Source organism: Ictidomys tridecemlineatus, chromosome 16, assembly GCF_052094955.1.
Source record: "Ictidomys tridecemlineatus isolate mIctTri1 chromosome 16, mIctTri1.hap1, whole genome shotgun sequence".
In the NCBI taxonomy this organism is placed as follows: domain Eukaryota; kingdom Metazoa; phylum Chordata; class Mammalia; order Rodentia; family Sciuridae; genus Ictidomys; species Ictidomys tridecemlineatus.
In genome coordinates, this window is record NC_135492.1 from 41557757 (window position 1) to 41577200 (window position 19444).

Consider the following 19444-nt stretch of genomic DNA (forward strand, 5'->3'; position numbering starts at 1 on the left):
TGCATACAAATAGACCCATTAGCTTTATGCATGCAGCCAAAAAGTGGAAACAGTGAATATATACATGAGCTGATGAATGGACAAATGTACACTCACATAGTTGAATATTATTTAGTCAAAAGAAAGGTTAAAATACATGTACATGCCACAGCGAAATGCACCTTGGAAACATTACACATTAAATAAAAGAAGCCATATTCAAAAGACCACATTCATAATTTCATTTATATGAAATATACAGAATAGGCAAATAAAGGAGATAGAAAGCAGGTTAGTGGTTGCTTAGGGTTGAGGGCATTTGAGCTAAAGAGTATGGAATTTTCTTTGAGATGATGAGAATATTGTGGAATTAGATAGTAGTGATGGTTGAATATCACTGTGAATATTAAGAAATACTGAAGTTTATACTTTAAAATATTAAGAATAACACATTTATGTTATGTGAATTTTATTTCAATATATGAAAGAGGAAACTTGGGTGTTAGGGAACACTTACCATCAGTTTTCCTCATCTGCAAAATGATACTTCCACCCTAGAATTGTTGGGAGTTTCAAATGAGATTAACACATTTTTAAGCACATATTTAAAATACATGGTACCATTAAAAATAAATAAAATGAAAACAAAAGGGTTACTAAATTCTGACCAGATACTGTTCTTGCAAAAGACTTTTAGTAGGCTCTAAAATTTAAAACCTATTCTCTATTTTTTAAAGATAAATCATTAAGCTCCAAATAGTCACACACACCTGTAATCACAGCTACTTGGAAGAATGAGGCAGGAGGATTGTAAGTTTGAGGCCATCTGGGAAATAAAGTGAAACTCTATCAAAGTAAGACATTTTTAAAAAGGGCCGGAATGTAGCTCATTGATAGAGTACCCCTGGGTTCAGTCCCCATTACCATGCCCCCCAAAAAAGATAAATCATCAAGCTAGCATTAAATGAGAGAACTTTTTGACATACTGAGGGGTTAAAACATTGAAAATATTCTCTTGACCTGATTCAGTGTTAGTTAATGCATATCTTTATAGTATCTAAAATCATGTCCTACAAACAAGTCTCAAACTTGGGGAAATGTTGCATTAAGGCACAGTATCCACCATTAGTATTACTTTGGGACTGTCATTTAATCAACAAAATTTGTTGAAGATCTATTATGTTTTAGGCACAGGGGATAAGCAATGAAAAAAAGAAGTCACTAAGTGTCTGAACTCCTAGAGCTTATATTCTAATGAAAAAGACAGTACAGTAAACATGTATGTTTCTGTGATAAAGTTTTAAGGAGGAAAACTAAGCAAGGTCATGATGGAGGTAGAGTGCTGGAGAGAAGGACAAGAATGCCAGTTTTCTGACAGGAGGTCAGCAAAAGCCTTTTTGATAAGTTGACAAAGTTAAGCCTGAAAGAAATGAGAGAGTAAACCATTTAGATATCTGGGAGAAGAATACTCCAGGCCAAGGAAAGCAACATGCTCTACAAAGTCTAGTAATAAGCCAAGAGGTCAATAAGTCTGGGAAGGTAGAAGATGAAAGAAGTGAGTACCTCAGATAGGCCAATGTTTTACAAATTATCATAATGCTTTACAATTAAAAAGGATCACTCTGGCTCCTGCCTAAAGAATGGCTTGAGACTGGGTTTTAAACAGTTGTTAGGCTATTTCAGTGGTCCAAATGAGAAATGATGATGGCTTAAACTAGAATATTAGGGTTGGGTGTGATGAAAATTGTCAAATGCTGGTGTATTTTGAAGGATTAGCTGGTCATTGCTAATGGATTGAAGGGGGGGGTTTGAAAAGAAGATAAAAACGGGAAGTTTGAGGATCACACCTCGAAGATTTGCTGGTCTAGAGTGTTCAGGTTGTTGCATGCTAAAGAACTTGGGCCAAAATACCACAAAGGCATTATAAATGGACATATTTGCTCTTTAGGGTTTATTGCAAAGCACAGTATTATTTTAGTTTAAATCAGAAAGACCAAAATGATCTGTTGTGAAAATATTGACTAAAATTGATCTTTAGTTAAAGAAAAATGCTGGGTTTTGACAAATTTCATAACACAGGTGTGGAAATGGAAACCTCTAATTTCTTTCTAATTCACAGTAGTGGTTACATAAAGGTGAAGTGACCCCCAAGGAAACAAATGTTTAAATATCATAGTTTGTATTAGATATAGTGACACAAATGAAAAACTCAGTGATAGCTATTCCCAAGGACCTAGACATCTATTTTACACTGATATCTATCTATTCTATTATTGCCTTTTTTTGGTGTGTGTGTTGCTGCTGGGGATTGAAGCCAAGGCCTCAGACATGTTGTGCTCTGCTGTTGAGCTATACACCCAGCCCAGCCCTTTCTTAAGATTAAAAAAAAAAAAAAACATGGTTTAAAAAGTCACAGTGTGGAGCTGAAGTTGTAGCTCAGTGGTATAGTGCTTGCCTAGCATGGGTGAGGCCCTGGTTTGATCCTCAGCACCACATAAAACAAAAAAATAAAGGTTAAATTCTTAAAACAAAGGAGAAGGAGGAGGAGGAGGAGGAGGAGGAGGAGGAAGAAAAAGAAGAAGTCCTCACATTGTACAGCCATTTCCTTGCCCAGATCCATCCTCCTTCTCCAGAAACAAGGACAGTTAGCCTTTTGCTTTTAGTTCATTTGGTGATCACCTCCCTGTCTTCAAATAACATACTTGTAGTACTATTTCTGGTTCTTTCAATTTTAGTTATTCTCTATGGACTCTGTTATATACTTAAGGTTTAGCCTACTAACTTTGCTGCTTTCTATCTCCCCCTTCCTTCTTCTGCCATTATAGTTAAATCCCAATACAGGTTATTCCTCTACTTTAAATTTATATGTGTAAGTGATAGGTTAAACAACTTGTTCTGTTGACCTCAGACAGCATCTCTTGGTCCTCCACAGTATATGGTAAGGGTTTTATTAGCACTCTTGGCCTTTCCTCTTCCTCTCCTCCTTTCTTTGTACTTTTCAGTCCATTTTGTTAGAGGAGCCCACTTGGCAGGCTGGATTCCTGTGGGGATGTAATTGGAAGAAGGGATGCCACTACACCTGCTTCTCTTTCAATAAGCTACTGAAATTCCATCTCCCTGCCCCATCCCCCCTACTCTTTTGGGACCTCATTGAGAAATGAGAGTTGTGTCTACAATCCTATTAATGATATGATAGCCTAAGAGCCCATGAACCTTTAACCCAAAAGACCTTTGTCCTGTGGGTTGTTAACAACTAGAGGGTAAAACAATCAGCTTTGGCCGTGCCCTAAACAAGTCCTGGTATTTACTTTTCCCATGCCCTTTTAAGCCAATGGCTGTAAAAACTTCAGTAATATAACCTCTGTGAGAGCTCAAGTTGTAATTAGTGACATTACAGTGAGTTTTCAAGAAAATGTCTGAAATTTATTGGTTCTTTCTGAACTGCATATTGATAAGTATGTTGATTTTTTAAAAAGCAACTCATTCATTTTGAATGGAATTATATTTTTGCAGTAATTGAAATCACAACTCAGGAAAAGAAAATGAGCTGGTAGTGAAACACCTCTGCCACCTAGTGGTTACTTATGCTGAAGCATGTGGTTCTTTCAAAGCACAGAAAGCATAAACAGAATTACGTTAGTATAGGTGACAAATCCAGCCAATGTCCTGAACCTAGGAAATTTTCATTCCCTTCTCCCTTTGTGTAATCAGAAGAACTATAAGAGCATTAGCAAGGAAAAACGTTGCAGATAAACATAGGCAGCCACCAGGTCTTTAGCATGAAGTGCCAGCTGCAAAAGGAAGCAGGAAGTTCAAGAACTGAGCAAAGGAGTGTCAACAGTGGGACAGGATCCCTCAGTAGTGGAGCTCATGCAGCAGCACTGTGGGGCCAGGGCAAAGGAGGATCAGAAGCAAGGTCAGCAGGGACGATGATAAAGTCACAAAGGCTCAGGATTATTGAGCTGCAACAGCCGTGGAGACATTGTGTTGGGACAACTATACTGCTTGACTTAGGGTAAAGGAATCGGCATACTTAGATCAAACATACGTTATCCTTAGGCATTGCAGGGGATTTGTTCCAGGATACCCACGGATACCAAAATGCAAAGATGCTCAAGTCTCTTACACAGGTTGAACATGGTGGCACACACCTGTAATATCAACTCAGGAGGCTGAGGTAGGAGGATTGCAAGTTCCAAGCTAACCTCAGTGAGGACCTAAGCAACTGAGTAAGACCCTGTCTCAAAATGAAAAATAAAAGGCCTGGGATATAGCTCAGCGGTAAAGTATCCTGGAGTCAATTCTTTGTACAAACAAGCAAATAAAACCATAATATTCACATATGACCTATATACATCTTGTTGTATACTTTAGTTCATCTCTAGATTATTTAATGCAATGGAAATACTGTGTAAGTAGTTGTTGTGGAATTGTTTAGGGATAGTGACAAGAACAAAAAGTTTGTACATGTTTAACACAGAAACAATTAAAAAAAAATTTCCCTATGTGAGTGGTTGAATCCATGATGCAAATCACACAGATACAGAGCTGTCTTAGGTCTGTGTAGAGCTTTATGTGTATTATCGTTGTCTGGTTGGTACATATTGACATCAGTTCTGTTATATAAGATTAAAACACAAACCAAAGCAATTTGACCCTAGTTTCCACCCTGGGAATATGGGGTTCAACCCCTCTAACTCTACTGACTTTCATGTTGAAGGATTGTGAAGGAACTCTTGAGGCAGTTAAGATTTGATCCTAGATCTGCCACTTACTTCTGGGAGGATACTTAGCCTTTCAGGAACTTATTTTCCTTGTTTATAAAATAGGGATAAAAAGATGACTGTCTTATAAGTTGCTGTGAAGATTTACTGAGATAATGTAAAATTTCTACATATTACAAATGAACTAGGTGACCTACAAAGATAGTTTCTGACAGTTCTTCTCATTATTATAAATATCTGTACTCCTCAGCAAGAGATGGAATCCGGGCTGGATCTATCACTTGCTTCGACATGTAGAATGTGATAGGGTCTTTTTTTGGTTGGGGGGATATTGGATATTGGGGATTGAACTCAGGTACTTGGCTACCGCGCCACATCCCCAGCCCTATTTTTTATTTTTATTTAGAAACAAGGTCTCACTGAGTTGCTTAGTGCCTTGCTTTTGCTGAGGCTGGCTTTGAATTTTCCATCCTCCTGCCTAAGCCTCCTGAGCTGCTGGGATTACAGGTGTAGGCCACGATTCCCTGCTGTGACAGGGTCTTAATAAGTTGCTTAGGACCTTGCAAAGTTGCTGAGTCTGGCCTTGAACTTGCTATCTTCGAACTTGCTATCTTCCTGCTTCTGCATTATTTACTCTAAATCAGCTATGAATCACAGACAGTTACAATCGTGACCTCAGATTAGGAATTACAGATGTGCTATTTTTATTTTTTACTTTGAGATGGTTTTGCTAAATTGTTCAGGCTGGCCTTGAATTTGCAATCCTCAGCCTCTTGAGTCCCTTGGATTACAGCTATGTATGTGGTGCTGAGGATTGTCCCACGAGCAGAGGCAAGTGCTCTATCGCTGAGCCATAACCCCAGCCCAAGGACAAAGATTTTAATAAAACATCTTTTTAAAGGCCTGCAAATGATGCTTTATTCTAACCTTTATTTCCTATTTATTCTTTTTCTGTCCTTACACATCTATTCTCATCTCCTTTTGCCTTTTTTATTTCTCTCTTTTTTATGCTGAGAATAGAATCTGGGATCTTGGCATGCAAAGCACATGACCTACCCTGAGTTACATCCCCAGTCCCCTTGTCTTTCCCATCTCAATTATTTACTGTGGTAACTAAGATTCTCCATACTGAAATGCAAGCTCCAAGAAGGAGGAAATTTTCATCTATTTTGTTCTCTACAAAATATTCTTTGCTTAAAACCATCCCAACACACAGAAGATGTGTGATAAATATGTGTTGAATGAATTAAATAATGAATGTAAAGCTCTTAGAACAGCATAGACTAGATGATGCTCAATAAATATAATGTATGGCAGTTGAGTATTGTAATAAGATCATTCACATTTATCTTTTAAAATGTTGGATTACTTTTAGCCTTTTTTCCTTTTAACTTTTTGCCCCCTTCTTTTCTTTCTTTTTCCATCACTGTGTGATCTTTTCTATCTTTACTGAGATCTGCTGGGGACCCTCATAGATGTTGTTTTTGTTTCTCTGAATAGAGAATATGCAGAGAAAATGTTCTGGAACTTTGTCTTGAATTGAGTGTAATTGAGTCTGTGATTCATAGTTGATTCAGTATTGCACATAAAATTCTGCCGTTGAGGTGAGTCCAGTTCTGGTGCTAGTGAATATTTTAATCAGAGTCTTACATGAGTGAAAATTGCAAGCTTATTAAACCTAACAAATGCCTGACTGTACATGTCTGCAAGCGTGTGGGTGTTTCTAGTGTCTGTTGGTGAGTAACCATGCTGCTCTTGGCAGTAGAAATGTGAGCAGAATCAAATAGGACTAATTTAACCAATTTTCTCTTCTCCTCTTTCTACATAAGGAAATGGAAATGTACTAACATGCAGTGGTCTAGTTCTTTCTCAGGGTGATAACATTACAGAATCCCTGTAGAAATGCAAGCTGGGCTGGTAGAAATCAGACCTCCATGTCCTCTTATAGGTTGCTTGTCAAGGTAAATCTTGTACATTTTGAAAGCATGACTTCCCAGGGGTAAATGGAAAAATAAGAAGCTTTGAATTTATCACAGGAACCAATTTTACAGATGTCTCAGTTTCCTTGGGTAGTAACTCATGTAGGAAGATCTGGCTTCTCTTTCCTGCTAGTCTTTCATATTCAAATCAGGAACATTGTGGGTCTTCTGGCCCCTGGCTGAGTAGCTTGGGCCCAGTACAGGATAGTATTAATGCAGTTCTCAACACAGCCTTGTTTATGTTTAGATTATACTCATAATTAGCTCAGATTTCTTAACCCTGCTGATGCTTAACAGAGTCCTGAATATATTCTTCTGTTACTTAAGACTGGTGTTTTAAAACTGAGAGTTGGAAGTAGAAGGGGTGAGTCTTTGAGTCACCCTGTCATCATTCAGGATGACCGCATTCAGCTCATTTTCCCCTCCAACCATCTGATCATCTTACAAGCAGTTATTTACTATGCTTCTTTACTGGTTAACCAACATCATAAATCTAGTCAACCAACCTAAACCAGGAAAGGGAGATTCTGAAGCTTCAAGACCATTGATTCTTACTTAATTGGACCAAAAGATCCCAAGATATGCCTATCTCATCAATTCTGCTTCTGATGGGGAAAAAAATTTAATGATAATAAAAAAATGAGAGAGGAACAAAATAACAACTCTAAACAGTAATATTGTAGTATTTATGCAGGAATAAAATGACCAAAAGATAGAAAAACAAAATTATTTGACGTGTGACATAAGAGGGCTGCAGTTGAAACTCAAAATACATTGGATTACTACAGAAAAAAATTCATATTGGAAATTCTGGAAACTCCAGCAACCTATGTTTTCACATGTGCAGCAGGAAATTTGCATCATTGCCAAACTTTCTGTGGAAGGTAGAATTTTCAATAATTGGCAGTACTGCACTTTTGTGTGTGTGTGTGTGAATATAAAATTTTAATTACCCTTAATAATTAAAGGCTATTAAATACTTAGTCATAGGTAAAAATATGTCGTTTAGCCTTGCTTGGCATTTGCTTTAATAACTGAAGAAAACACATGCATTTTTGGATCTTTTCACAGTTCATCCAGAAGATTCAATGGGTTATAACTCTGCTTGGAGACATTCTTTCATTCTTTGTACTGGGGATTGAACTCAGAGGTAATTTATCATTGAGCTACATCCCCAGCCCTTTTATATTTTTTATTGTGCAATGGGTCTTACTAAATCTCTGAGGCTGGCCTTGAATTTGCAATCCTCCTGCTTTAGCCTCCCTAGTTACTGGGATTATAAGGGGCATCACTGCACCCATCTGGCAGCTTTGTTCCTGAGCCTCTTCTGATTTTCTGAATTTAACTTGTAACTTATTCCAAATCTCTGAGTAGCAAAGATTTGTACATTAAAATGATCACTCTAATATTGAAAGTTTAATAATCAGATAAAACCTTTTTGGGAGAATATTTGGCAAGAGGTTCAAAGTCTTAAAAATATGCAGCCTCCTTGACTTGGAAATTCCAATCCTAGGAGAAAAATGTGTTAAGATATATGTACAAAGATGTTTATTGCAGTGTTCTTTTTGGTCCTGGGGATTGGATTCAGGGGCACTTGGTGACTGAGCCACATCCCCAGCCATATTTTGTATTTTATTTGGAAACAGGGACTCACTGAGGTGCCTAACACCTCGCTTTTGCTAAGGCTGGCTTTGAACTTATGATCCTCCTGCATAACCCTCCTAAGCTGCTGGAATTACAGGCATGCACCACTGCTCCCGGCTACAGTGTATTTTTTTGGGGGTGTCCCAGGATTGAACTCAGGGGCACTCAGCAACTGAGTCATATCTCCAGCCCTATTTTTTTGTATTTTTTTTTTTAGAGACAGGTTCTCACTGAGTTGCTTAGTGTCTCCCTTTTGCTGAGGTACAGTGTATTTTCTTTAGACGTTGATAGACTTTTATTTTGTTCATTTATTTATATGCGATGCTGAGAATTGAATCCAGTGTCTCCCACATGCTAAGCAAACGCTCTACCACTGAGCCACAACCCCAGCTCCCAGTGTGTTTTTTAATATTAGGAAATATAGAAAGAAACCTGAAGGTCCCAATAATATGGGATTAAAGAAATGTTATTTTCATCTAATAATATACTATGTTTTCATTACAAATAATCATAACAAGGAGACAATGACATAGAAAAATTGTTTACAAGACTGATTTTTTAAAATTAGGGCATATGAGTACACATGATATAATCCTTTTCATTTAAAGATGTATGCCTTGCCAGTCTTGGTGGAGCATACCTGTAATCCCAGCAGCTCAGGAGCCTGAGGCAGGAGGATCTCGAGTTCAAAGTCTGCCTCAGCAATCATGAGGCACTAGGCAACTCAGTGAGACCCTGTTGCTAAATAAAATACAAAAATAGGACTGGGGATGTGGCTCAGTGGTTGAGCACCCCTCAGTTCAATCCCTCATACCCAAACAAATAAAACAAAAAAACAGTGATGTATGCTTATTCATAAAAAATGGCTGGTAGTATATATAAGGCAATGCTAAAAATAAATATCTGTTCTAGTAAGAATTTTTCTGAAATGTCAACAATAAATGTATATTCCATAAAAAGAAAGAGGTAGTTACATATGCTTGAAACAAACAAGATCACTTTGGCAGCAGTTAGAAGAATATGAATAAAGGTGATTAGATGAGAAATTATTGTAGTGGTTTATGCAAAAGACACTGCAATTAAGAAACAAGGTCATTGTGGTGTGGGCAAAGAAGAACAAGCTGATTTAGACATATTCAGAAGTCCTATGAGGACAATAAACATACCACACCTTCATGTCCAATAAAATTGGTCTTTCAAAAGAGCCAACGTGACTCACTGCTGTCCTTGTTATGCTTTCAAATATGCATTTAAAGAAACACAGAGCCAACTCTGATGATAGCTTTCTGGCTTGTTAGCTAAATTAATGGAGGTACAGTTGACCAAGAAAAAGAATACAAGAGGAGGACTGGATTGTGGAAGGAGATAATATATCTTATATAATATATACGTTTAGAGATGGGCAGTTTGAGGGTTTTATGGACCTGTGCTAATAAGCAGTGCATGAGTCTGGAGCTGAGGTGTCTGGGCTATAGATAGATACAAAACAGGGAAATGTTGATGTTAATCATCAATGTTTATCATGTTAAAACTGGGGTGATTGTTAAGGCTGCTTGGATAGTACACAGTAAAGAATTGGGCAGGCATGCTGTGTGACAGCCAGAGTTCAGGGGTGGGACAAGGAAAAGGAGGCTACTGAAAAGATTGAAGAGGAGTGATAAGCTAAGCCAGCACGTAGAAGGATAGTCTGGGTTCCAGGTCAGCAAGAATGACCAGTTGGACCAGTTCAAGGTCGCTATCATTTCAGCTTATTATGAAACCTGTGAATAAACCATGCAACAGGCACAGCAAAGGAGAAAAATGGCAAAGGAGTAGATTCTAGAGTTTCTTTTGTCTCCTGGTGGAATTGTGACTAAAGTTCAGGAGTAAGTGTACCCTCTAGCAAATTTAACCCTCAATTAACTGTGTTTACAATTGGGGAAGCCGAGTGTTTCTAAATTCTCCTTAAGGCAAATCCTTCCTGTGCCACAGTCACATACTCAAAAGAGTTTTCTTTTCTTCCTCCTTTTCATCTGTACCATACTGTCCATGGTGTACCAAAAGCGGCCAGAGAGGTTCAGAGGAAAAAGGAAGTCTAGGAGAAGATGTCAGCAATAAAGAAATTGTTGACAGTAGCAGATACTAGAAAAGCCAAGTAATGTTAAGTACTGAAGTGTTCTTGACATTTGACAATGTAGAGGTTTTGGGCAGTCATATATAGGATCTCATCAAACTCAGATTCCTGCAAAGTCATTTTCATTCTCATAAACTACAATCACAATATCTATTTTAGCTGCTCTACTTTACTTGTAATTCAGATTACAGCAAAAGCTACTACTATTGTTATCAAAGTGTTAGGTTCTCAGGCAGCTTGGAATAATAGGACTCTATGAATGTATGCTTGGTAGGATGATAGGAAAATTCAGGTGGCACAAATGTCCTGTGGCTTGCCCAGCTGGTGAATGTATCTGTGACATTTATAGCCATAATCCATGATTAGAAGAAAGCCTAGTCTTTTTCCTAAGAGGCTTTTCTCAAAGGATTCTCTCTAGGAAAGGGAGTGAGAAGGCTTTAGGAAATCAAAGAGGGGTCTGAAGGCTCTCAGATGCCATCAGAGATGCAGCTCTTCTGGGTGGCATTGCTGCTCTTGTCTTTTTGACTTTTCGCCTCTTTGACTACAATGTCTGTAGTCATATATCTCAGTTCTGGGTTGAATTCAGAATTTCTTCCATAGGACTCTTGTGTCCTATGCATATCAAGGAATGGGGCTAGATACCAGGTTCATTATTCCCGAAACTTACCAAAAGGTGAGAGAAAACTATTGGATGTGGGTCTTCCCAGGGCATATGATGGACTTCTGGGCCGAGTAAGGTCTATGAGGATCATCTCTGTCTTGTGGAATGCTCAGTTACTGTCATATGGCTGAATATAAGAAACACTTTCAAGAGGGATATGGGTCTCTTGCACACAATTATAATTACTTAGATTAATAAAGCAAGATGAAAACTTAGCAATGCTTAGACTCTTCCAGAAAGGTTGAGGCAGCTCATTTTTTATCTGTTAGGCCAGCTTCATTTTAAGCCCCACACTGAAACAATGCAAATATCCCTATCTTTTTTGCATCTGTTTATTGTTGATTGTCCATCTGCCCTGCTCTAAAGCTGGAGGAGGAAGAGAGGACAGAGGGAAATTGTGAGCTCTTCAGGGAAATGGTGCCAGATTTGAAATCCATAAACAAAATAGATTGAACTGGAAAGAGTGAGTCAGAGATGAAGGAAGTGGGAAAACAATGTCACACTGGGAAAATATAACCTCAGCGTGCTGACTAAATGTCCATGGTATATTGGGATTATCCCTTCAGTGGACACCTTTAAATCCCATGAGCACAACTGGGTTCCTGAACTGCAAGGGCCTCTCTGCTCTCTATTGAGCATCTTCCCTTGTTTCCTCATTTCTAGCCCTTACAGTCATTTCTGTGATGCAAGCTGATGACCTATGGTGAGATTTTCCTTTCCTCTAGTGATAATGATCCTGTCACTCCAGGTTCCTGTTTCAGCGGAGCATGAAAAGAATTAGGCTGATTGATTGAGACTGAGCTGGAGTGCAATAAGGATTTCACTTGAGAGTCCATTAACCCTCCTGCATAATGTCTCAGAGAATATTTAAATTGGAAGTTACTTGAATGCCCTGACTTCTCAGGTTTAGCTTGCAAATTCGTGTTCCCTGCACCAGATTTTTCCCCCTTTAATACTGGGGGGTAAAGTTTTTCTACCCTTATTATTTTTATTTTGAAACGGGTCTCTTGCTAAATTGATTAGGCTGGCCTCAAAGTTGTGATCCTCCTGCTTTAGTCTCCCAAGTTCCTGTGATTATAGGCATGTACCACCATGCCTCATAGTCAGATGTATTTTATTTGGTCCATTCTGGATTTGAAATTAGTTGCCAGCATTTTATTTTATTTTATTTTTTGGTACCAGGGATTGAACCTAGGGATGTTTAACCACTTAGCCACATCCTCAGCCCTTTTAAAATTGTATTTACAGACAGGGTCTCACTGAGTTGCTTAGAGCCTTGTTAAGTTGCTGAGGCTGGCTTTGAACTTGTGATCCTCCAGCCTCAGCCACCTGAGCCTTTGGAATTACAGTTGTGCACCACCACAGATGCCAACATTTAAAGATAGGGACTTTTTTTCTTGCTTCTCGTTAAAAGCTGGAAGAATCTTGGACCCTCATCCCTTGGCTGATGCTGAGTGAATCACTGTCAGTTAGTGAAGACATGATAAGATAAGATTGCCAGAGTCCCCACTGCAATACATGTTTATGTTAGCCACCATAAGCATTTGAATTTGTGTCCCTTAGTCTATAGGAAGGAAACTAGCATTTATTAAGTGCCTTCTATACATGTATCATTGTACCTTGTAATTTTCATATGTTATCTCCTTTGATTTTTCCTAAGAATCTGGTGAGATTTAAGCTCTATGACTGCAGGGATCATGCATGTGTTTTTTGCCACTGTGAGAGGACACAACTCCTGGCATTGCTATTGATACATGGGAGAAGCCCAAAGCTACCTGTTGAATAGGTGCATGCTTAGATGCATAAATAGTGAATAAGGCATTTTTATCCCATTTTTGTAGATAAGAAAACCAAGGCCTGAAACAGTTAAGCAACTGTTCAGAATTCATGCAGCTGGGTTGCAGCTAGGATTCAAATGTGACACTGTGTGACTTCAGAGATCCAACATGGAAGAGAAAGAAAAAGACTGTGTGTTTCTTCCGGCTAAATACACAGAGTGCACTTGGTAAGTAACTGCTGAGTTGATTAACAATAATACTCAACATATTCATGAGTACAAGCATCCAGAAGATTGCAAGCATTTTTTTTAAGTTTGTGAAATTTGTCATAAGCTGCTGGTGTGGGACGCCTTGAGCTTTGGTATTATATAATATGTAGGCATTGCAGTAGAGGTTACTGTTGGCATGCAGCAAGGAGAGCATGACATATCAGTGCCTGGTTGACTTGTGTGTCATAAATGTGGGGCAATTCCGAAGCTAATTCGTGCATATCTCAGGAATGCCTTCCACCATTAGCAGGAAGTTCAAGGAAATAAGCCTTGAACTAATGGAACTTGGGTACCACCATGGAACTCAGAGTGGTGATCAGGAATTAATATAATTTTGTGATTTTTTTCTGAGGCTTTTCAAGAAGACCTGAAGCATGCCTGCCCCAGAACAAATCTCTTTTTAAAGAAAAGGGATTGGCCTGGATGAGGGAAATGGAGAAAAGGGTGATAGTGACTTAGTTTCCAAATCTATGCTGATGATTCCCAAATTAATCTAAAATTTTGATAACTCTTACACAATCTCAGAATTCCAAAAACTACTGGATATTTCTTACAGACTCTCTGTCTACCATGATTCCAAACCCAACATATTGAAAACTGAACATATTATTTCTTTGTGTATATGGTTCTGGGGATTGAACCAGGGCCTCATGAATGCTAAGCACATGCAGTATCATTGTGTTAGTTAGCTTTTTGTGGCTGTGACTAAAATATCCAACAAGAACAATTCAGAGGAGGAAATGCATATTTTGGGATCACTGTTTCAGAGATTCACTCTGTGGTTGGCTGACTCTATCACTCTGGGCCTGAGGTGAGGCAGAGTGTCATGGTGGAAGAGCATGGCAAAGAAAATCAGCTCAGGATTTGGTGGCCAAGAGGGAGAGAGAGGGAGAGCAGGTGGGCTTGGGGAGTGAGAGAGAAAGGGGCTGCAGGGAAGATAAACCCTCCTAAGGGATGCTTCCATGACCCATATCCTCTAGCCACACCCCACCTGCCTACTGTAACCACCCAGTTAGTCTATGCAAATTAGGATGGACTGATGAGTGCTCATCAACCAATCATTTCACCTCTGAATATTCCTGCATTAACAGGAGCTTTTGGGGGACACCTCACATCCAAACCAATATGGAAGAGAAAGGAAAAGACTGTTTCTTCTTCTTTTGATGGAACCCAGGGCTTGCACATGCTAGGCAAGTGCAATGACTGAGCTATATCCCCAGCTCAACATATCATATTTTGACCCTGAACCAGTCTTTCCTTTCATTTTTAAAAACTTAAAAAAAATTTTTTTGGTTGTTTTATTTACTTATATGTGGTGCTAAGAATCAAATCCAGGGCCTCACACATGCTAGGCAAGCGCTCTACCACTAAGCCTACCAGCCCCTCATTTTTTTTCTTCATCACTGGCTATTAATTCTTTTACTTATAAGGTCCCAAATTTTCTACCATTCTTTTCTATTTATAATCCATATATGCAAGCACTTTTCCATAAAATATCTCACCATCTTTCTTTTCTTCCCTATTCCCACTCAAGGCAAGCCTCTGAAGTGAAGGTTTCCTGCTGGGCTCTCTGCTTCTAGGTCCTCACTCACTTTCTTTTGTTGTTGTTGTTGTTGTTGTTTTCAGTTCTAGGGATGGAACCCAGGGCTTGCACATGCTAGGCAAATGCTCAACCACTGTGTTATACACTCAGCTTCTTTTCCTCCTTTAATATCACTACACACTGTTGCCACATTTCTCTTACCTTGTTTTTCATGGCCCTTTCCACATTCCAAAACTATATTATCTTTTCATGGCTCAGAGTTGTACTCCTCAGTGTTATGTGAAACTTTGGTTCCATGGGAAAATAATAGGTATTATGTAAGAAACAGGTTCTATGATCAAATGCCAGGGTTGCCAAAATTATGAATCCTTTTTCCCCCTGCAAGATGATTCATAGCTTTGAGATGTTAATGTACCTTAATATGCAGTATTTCCCAAGACTTGCATTTTCACAGAGGCTTTTTGATGAAGTATTTCATTGGCTTAGGCCCTTATGAAACACATTTGAAAACACAGGTTTATAAATTCCTGATTCCTGAGCCCCATCTCAAGAGTAAATCAGTAGGTTTGGGGTGGGACCAAGAATTTGCATTTCTAACAAATTCTCAGTGATGCTGATGCTTCTGATCTAGGGATCTCACTTTGAGAAGCACTGTCCAGGAGGATGAAGACTAAGAAAGAGAGATCCCAGGTTACTCTGATATGACTCCCTGGGACTGAGGAAAACCTAACAGAAGGCACACTGCTGAAAACATTATTTTACATGGAAGTTACCAGTTGGTGGCCTAAGCAGCAAATCCAGTCCATAGTTTTTGTTTTTTGTAGATTCACACAAAATTTTCCACTTAAAAATTAGTTAGTATTTAAAAATCAAAGATTTATACATACACACTCACACATACTAATCTTTTGATTTTTTGAGGGAAGTAAGTTGGCAGCGGGGCCCCATTTTCCTACAGAGCAACATTCAACATTAACTGACAAAGTGTAGCTGTCCTGCTTTCCCAAATGAGCTTAGTTAGGTCCTGGTCAGCCTTCTAGATGAATGTAGTTATATAAGCCAGGCCAGGCAAAACCACAGAGAGGGCTGGGGTTGTGGCTCAGTGGTAAAGTGCTCGCCTAGCGAATGCGAGGTCCTGCATTCGATCCTCAGCACCACATATAAATAAATAAAATAAAGGTATTGTGTCCAACTACAACTAAAAAATAAACATTATATAAAAAAAAAATAAAACCACAGAGAAACTACCTAGTAGCCAAGAAAATAGTGAAAAGTAATTTACAATTGTTGTTTTAAGCTAGTAGGTTGTGGAGTGATTTGTTATACAGTAATAGCTAATTGATAGAATTAGCAGAATCCTCTTAGTCAAATATTTTACTTTCCTGGTCCTTGTAGGCAGGCAAATTTCTAGCTTGAGTCTCACCTTCGAGAACACTAGATAGACTTCAAAGCTTTTTTCCACACCTGTTGTCCCAACAACCTTGTAAGTTTAGCTGGTGTTAAATTTTCATTTTGCAGCTAAGGAATCTGAGAACTAGACAGCTAAAGCACATTGTTGAGCCACAAAGTATCACAGCAGTATGAGAAACCAGCACTTCTCACTTCTAGTTCAGTGTTTTCCCTCTTCCAATGCTCTCTTTCAACTGTTAGTCTCCCCAAGTCATTAGACTTGGCAGCTGCCAAAGCCAAACTCTGTAATGAGTGGGATATTTTTTAAAAAGGGTAAACCTCTGCCCAGTCTTGATTTTTGAGAATATTGTCTGTAGAGTACCTAACATAGTGAGCAGTACATTAATGAGAGATAGTTACTCATTTTATTATCCTCTGTTTCCATAGCATCCTTTGATGTTGCCATCCTTCTTTCCTTACCCCACAGCACTCATGCCTCTGATTCATTCTATAGATTTATCAGCACATATCATACTGTATTGTATTTCTTATGTGTCTTTCTACTTCTCACACCGTGGGTGCTTTAGTTTCAGGGATCATGGATTTCCTTTTTATTTCCAATTTCTCTAGCCCAGGATCTGAGTTAGTACTCATTGAGTGGAATTAAAATTTAATTGAATAGTTGCAAGATTCATTCAATTATATTAAGAAATTCTTTTAGCTTTTTATTTCACAATAATTACAGACTCATAGGAAGTTGCAAAATCAAAACAATACACATACACCTTAATTTGACCCCTATAGCAATAACCCTGTGAAGCAAGTGCTATTGATATCATTAGACCCATATTAAAAATGAGGAAACAGAGGCACAGTACCCTGAGATTGGTGAGGCTGAGGCTATGTTTGCCAGGTTTTCCATCAAACAGTTGATTATTATTCTTTGGTTTTTTTGCTGTGTGTTCTCCTGGATGGCATAGACTAAATTGTATGTTGAGAGATGGCAAGTAGTTGATTTGAATTGAATTTACACTTATATACATTAGAAGCTATGTAGAGTACCACTCTAGGGAAAAATTTGAAAGTGCCATTTAAATAAAAGTCTTCTATGCTTGGGGCTGGGTGTGGCACTTGCTGAGCATATGTCATACCTTGAATTCCATGTCCCACCCAGAGAAAAAGTGCTTATGATTAAATCTACTTTCACTTCATTTTACTAGTAATCAAAAGTACCCTCACTGTTGTATTACAATAGATCGGATGTTTGCTTGATGGGGTAGGGAGAAAGAGAGAGAGAGAGACACTTTCAGAAAAGAAGGACATGGGAAATTGCTGAGTAACCCGACTCCTGTCAGAGAGAGAATTCTCTCTTTGTGTTTCCTCCCGAAGAATGCGGGGCTGTCATGTGAGGAGCAGTTATGTTCTTTGTGTATCAGGTAAGGCAGAAAGGAGAGGACTAAGGTTCAAGGAAAGGAGGAATTAGGAGGGAGGCCAGGTGATAGAAATCAACACAAGGAGAGGGCCAAGAAATATGAGAAATGGAGAGGAAAAGAAAGGCCGAGAAGAGAGGCTGCTGTGTGTCAAAAGAAAGCAGTGAATGCAAAGTGACCTCCTGTGAAGGAGCCCCAAGATACCATCTGGATTCTTTTTCCTATGAAACCCTTACACCTGAAAAGGATTGTCATCATCCAACCCTAGTCACCGTCACATTGTTTTATTGGTAGTACTACTTTTCATGAGTTACATTAGCTTTATACCACCAAGTTTGATGGCTTTATTATTGTTTGTGTTCTTTCTTTCTAATGGTAAAGAAAAACATTTTTAAAAGTTGACAATAATTTTATTTTAAGGATATCATAATTAATATCTGCTAATATTCTGGAATCTTTTTTTTAAAATATCTTATTTTATTTATTTATATGTGGTGCTGAAGATTGAATCCCAGGGCCTCACACGGGTGAGGTGAGCACTCTACCACTGAGCCATATCCCAGTCATATCTGGAATCTTGTAAAACAATAATATAGTAAGTTATCCTGTCAATTAGCAAGGACATTTTTCTCCACCATGTGGTTGCTGATTTTATAGGGAATTACCCACATGCAAGAGACATCTCCTGGTATTAGTAGTGGGTTCTGTATCATGTTTTGAGCTAATATGATTTTCTGGTCCAGGGCCATTTGTGTCTGGATAAAAATGACAATTCTGGTAACAATTTGTCATAATCTCCTTGCAGCATGTTCCCTTTGTTCATGAGTCTGTTATTATTGAAGAGTGTTTAGTTGTAGGTAAATGACCCTTGCCTTCTGTCTTAATTGAAACTCAGCCTGCCACAGTTAATATGTTACATGAGTCAGTAAGTCTTGAAAGAAAACCTAATGTATTATAGAAGGAAAGAAAAAAATTAATTGGTTTCAGCACACATTTTCGTATGCAAACAATTCTTGCTTTTTATAGAAAGAGCTCTTTTGACATTCTTTTTTTTGGCGGGGCCGGGGATGGTGTTGGGGATTGAACTCAGGGGCACTCAACCACTGGGCTACATCCCCATCCCTATTTTGTATTTTATTTAGAGACAGGGTCTCAGTGAGTTGCTTAACACCTCACTTTTGCTGAGGCTGGCTTTGAACTCGTGATCCTCCTGCCTCAGCTTCCCAAGCCACTGGGGTTATAGGAGTGCGCCACCATGCTGGGCACATCTCTTGACATCCTTTTTTTTGCATAATCTCGTGCACTTTCTTACTGGCATCTATAGTTGCATATAGTTCTGTTTTGCAAAGAGGATAACTTTAGTCTGTTTGGAAGGAAGTGTGACATAAATAGTCCCTTTCTAGATGTGGAATTTGGTTTTGATCTGCATACTAGGAAAGGAGGTATTAGTGAACCTCATGGAAAGGGCTTGCCTTACACTGCATTATTTTAGTAGTCTGGGTCAAGCACAGGCATCTTAATGACTTCAAATCTTCTCTCACTTGTAAGTTTAAGTTATATCAGTTAGCTACTGTTGCATAACGAATCACCCCACAGTTACTTGAATCAATGACTACTCATTACTTAATGATGTGGATACATTCTGAGAAATGTATCATTAGGCAATTCTGTTGTGTGAACACCAAAGAGTGGTATATTTACATGTCATTAGGTGATATAATCTTATTAGACCACCACTGTATATGTGGTTCATCATGTTTTTTTTTTTTTTTTTGTTTGTTTTTGAGGTAGGGAGATTGAATCCGGGGTGCTTTACCATTTTATTTTTTATTTCAATTCAGGGTCTCACTAAATTGCTTAGGCTGTCTTTGAACTTGAGATCTTCCTGCCTCAGCCTCCTGAGTTGCTGGGATAGCAGGTATGAGCCACCGTGCC